Source organism: Dromiciops gliroides, chromosome 1 (assembly GCF_019393635.1).
Source record: "Dromiciops gliroides isolate mDroGli1 chromosome 1, mDroGli1.pri, whole genome shotgun sequence".
NCBI classification, from domain to species: domain Eukaryota; kingdom Metazoa; phylum Chordata; class Mammalia; order Microbiotheria; family Microbiotheriidae; genus Dromiciops; species Dromiciops gliroides.
In genome coordinates, this window is record NC_057861.1 from 158,193,391 (window position 1) to 158,197,379 (window position 3,989).

Sequence of the window (3,989 nt, forward strand, 5' to 3'; positions counted from 1 at the left end):
TCAGACTATCTAGATTTTTAAAAAATTATTTTAAGTGGATTTCTTAATTTTGATGATCTATTCTCATTATCCTTGTTGATAATGACATTCATTTATATAGTAATTTATGAGTTAGAATCCTTTGTATATGAAATAGCTCCCTCAAGTCTCACTTTCTCTTTTTCTTTTTTCTCTTCTTTTCCTTTTTTTTTTTTTTTTGGTGAGGCAACTGGGGTTAAGTGACTTGCCCAAGGTCACAGAGCTTGTAAGTGTCAAGTGTCTGAGGCCAGGTTTGAATTCAGGTCCTCCTAACTCCAGGGCTGGTGCTTTTTCCACTACGCCACCTAGCCGTCCCTTTTTTCTTTTCTTTCTTTCTTTCTTTCTTTTTTTCTTTCTTTCTTTCTTTCTTGGCAGGACAATGAGGGTTAAGTGACTTGCCCAGGGTCACATAGCTAGTAAGTGTCAAGTGTCTGAGGCTGTATTTGAACTCAGGTCTTCCTGAATCCAGGGCCACTGCTTTATCCACTACACTACCTAGCTGCCCCTAACTTGCTTAACTTTCAAAGGCATTGTCTGGTTGGATCCCTAAAAGGGTGACTGTGAAAACTTTTAGGATTACAAGGGTAAACTTGTGGGTGAATATCCCTTTGAACAATACTTCATGGGGCCCCACTAATAGGTTTCCTATTATCAATCAGCCAATAGAGTCAGATAGTTCTTTAGAAAAGACTTTTTAAAAAATAACTATAGCGAGAACAGTAATTACAAAGCATTTCCCACCCCCAATAATATGGGTGCATTCTGCTACAAATACACACAGAGTCCATGAAGAGAACAGTGGGCATGATCTTAGACTGTAGTGGTAATAGGGTACATGGGTAATAGGGCACAGGGACAAACATCTCCCAAGCAACTCATAACTCTACATTTTTTTTTTTTTGGTGAGGCAATTGGGGTTAAGTGACTTGCCCAGGGTCACACAGCTAGTAAGTGTTAAGTGTCTGGTGCCGGATTTGAATTCAGGTCCTCCTGAATCCAGGGCCAGTGCTCTATCCACTGCTCCACCTAGCTGCCTCAACTCATAACTCTAGAACTATAGAGACTTGCTATTCTTTCTCCAAAAAGTGCTCATGGTGTTCATTGTTGGTTGTGGCACTTGTGATATAGCTAGGTCAGCTCTTTGCAAGGTGGTGGGCTTGGGTGGGTTTGTAAGTCCACTGATGGGCTGGGTCAAACACATCATTTGGCCCCTGTAGTAGTCAAGCAGGATCAGCTGCTTCTGGACTGGGAAATGGCTGCCAGACAGACAGTTCTGCCACTCCTCTGTTACTTCCTGATTGGGTCAAGCAGGTTGTTCAGTTTCCAGGCTCTTCTGAGGGCATGATGTCTCTGCTGAATGGGTCAATCTTATTAACTATTCCAGCTTGCTCTTAGGCAGGTTCATGAAGTCTTTTCTCCTGGCTTGACTGGGTGGTACTGCTACCAATCTCTTCAGTCAGAATGCTGTTTTTAGCTGAAAAGTTCTTTCTTCTAGGGCAACAACCTTTAGCTTAGAAATAGCAGAAGTCTTTAACTCCCAGAGAGCCTCAGCTCTGATGCAGGATATGGGAGAGATTGTGCCTCTCTAGCTAGACAATCCTGCAGCATCAAATGTTTCTTCCCTCAGTAAGGCATGACACTTGCCTTAAGGTGATCACTTTCAATTTAGTTAGAACCACTTCCCTACTCCTTTGAGGATGATCCATAAGTGGCTAGGGACAAAAGTATAAATGTAGCCTGTGTACTGGAGGCAAATTATGTTCTGGCTGGACTCTTCATATGTAATTTAGCTATTTCTAGGGTAGGGATATCTATTTTATATCTGCCAGTCTTCTGTTTCATATTTCTTTTTGTTGCAGTTTCATTTTTAATTTTGTTAAAAAGAATCCAACAGGACAAACCATTAAAGGAGTTTTGAGGATGACATAAACGAGGTCTTTGAGGTTGGGAGCCTAGGGTAGGTGGCAGTAGTAGTATTTCCTTCACTTTAGTGCCCAGGTGTTCAGCTCCTGGGAAGGAAAAGGGTATTATACTCCAAGAAAGATCCAAGACCTCTACCACATCTGCTAAATGTAGATAGAAATGTCAATTTCATCACAATTCAATGATGAAATTTACTTGTAACTCAAGACATCATCCTCCTGATGTCATTGGTTCTCTTTGAGGATGAAGGATGAGCAACAACAATAGCAAGAACAATTCACCAATATTGATCTTGAAGTGATCCTAGATTTCTTGAGGATTTTCACATCATTTTCATCTAAAGCAAATGTCATGGCCAAACCCTTTATCCTAAACCAATCTGCCCTGGCCACCCTGTGACTTCTCTGGTATGTCGTAGTTGAAGGCATGCTCTCGTCAAATAGGATAGTGGCCATGAGACTATGACACTGGAAATCCTTGAGATTCTGATACTGAAGTTAACTCTCCCCTTGGGACATCCCATAATGGATGACAATGGCTGGGAAATTCTATTCCACTAGAAGTTGGACCAGTACAATGCTGTGCTACACAAATTTCACAAAGAGCTCTGCTTGGTTGAACTTAAGAATACCCAGGAAGTTGAAGAGTTGTCAGTTCTTCTCGTTGTGCTTCAGTTGACATAATACTGTTGTAGCCCATGCAGTGTCAGCTCTGCCTTACCATTTATGAAGATCTCCATTGAATATTTCATGAACATGTGGCAGACCGGGCAGATCTCTTTGCTCTTTGTGGTATTCAGTATCATGAACAGCTTCTCATGGTGGGGTCATGTGAAAAATATCCTGTATGCCCCGATATATTGAGCATTTTGTTACACTTATTCAGGATAAAATCTTTTTTGATAATGGGATTTTTATTTTGGGTCAGGATCCCCATGACAATTAGGGGCAGCTAGGTAGCATAGTAGATAAAGTGCCAGATCTGAAATCAGGAAGACTCATCTTCCTGATTTCAAATCTGGCCTCAGACATTTACCAGCTGTGTGATCCTGGGCAAGTCACTTAACTTTGTCTCTGTTTCCTCATCAGTAAGATGAGCTGGGGAAGGAAATGGCAAACCACTCTAGTGTCTTTGCCAAGAAAACCCCAAATGGGGTCACAGAGAGTTGGGCACAATTGAAATGAATGAACAACAACAACTCCATGATGATACACAGGCAATTCTTCCTTGGCATCACCTTCCTCATTCTTCTTTATTGATAGATTATTAAAAAACAACACAATCTTGACATTGATCACAAATTTGAAGAAATGATCACACTCCTTGCTAACTTGAAAGGTCAGTTCCTGAGTGTGACATATTGCCAGCAGAGAAATATGACCAGTGACTGGCAGAGATTTCAGCAGCATGGATAGCACAAACACAGCTGTCTTTCCTATGCCTGATTTGGTCCGGTACAAGACATCTATTTCCAGGGTTGCCTGAGGGATACACTCATGCTGAACTTCAAATGGATGCTCAAAGTCACAATCTACAACAGCCTGGAGTAGTTCTGGCTTAAGTGGAAAGTCATGGAAAGCCAGAGTTCCCTCAGCTGCTCTCTCCACTTCATCATTTTCATAATCCAGGAGTTTAAATCACATCATTCTCTGCCATGTCTGGGTCAAGGGAAGGGGATGTCTAAATAGGTTCTGGGGAAGCTGGGAATAGATGAGCAAGTGCAGTAGAATTTCAGACATCTGGAAGGGGAAGAGGAAGACACTGACTTTAGAATTGAGAGCTAAACAGGGGTCAAATGCTTCTGATGATGGCTGAAACTGTTTTGCTCAACTATTCTTATTTGTTCCAAGGGAATACTTTTATTTGGGTGGAAGAGAGTTGTAGAGGTGCAGAATGGATAGCTAGGAAAAGTGATACAAAAAGGGAAAAAAGGGGGTAGTGTTAGTGAAATATTTTAAATATATATAGAAGATAGAAGGAAGTTGAAAAGGGGACAAAGACAAGTAGGGAAATTTTGATGCTATCATGTTAAATTTAACATATATTTA

General features: G+C 41.1%; 1 pseudogene; it reads right to left on the bottom strand.

Moving 5' to 3' along the window:
• Positions 1 to 1,151: 1,151 nt before the first annotated feature.
• LOC122746719 lies at positions 1,152 to 3,597 on the bottom strand (annotated as a pseudogene).
• Positions 3,598 to 3,989: the final 392 nt, after the last annotated feature.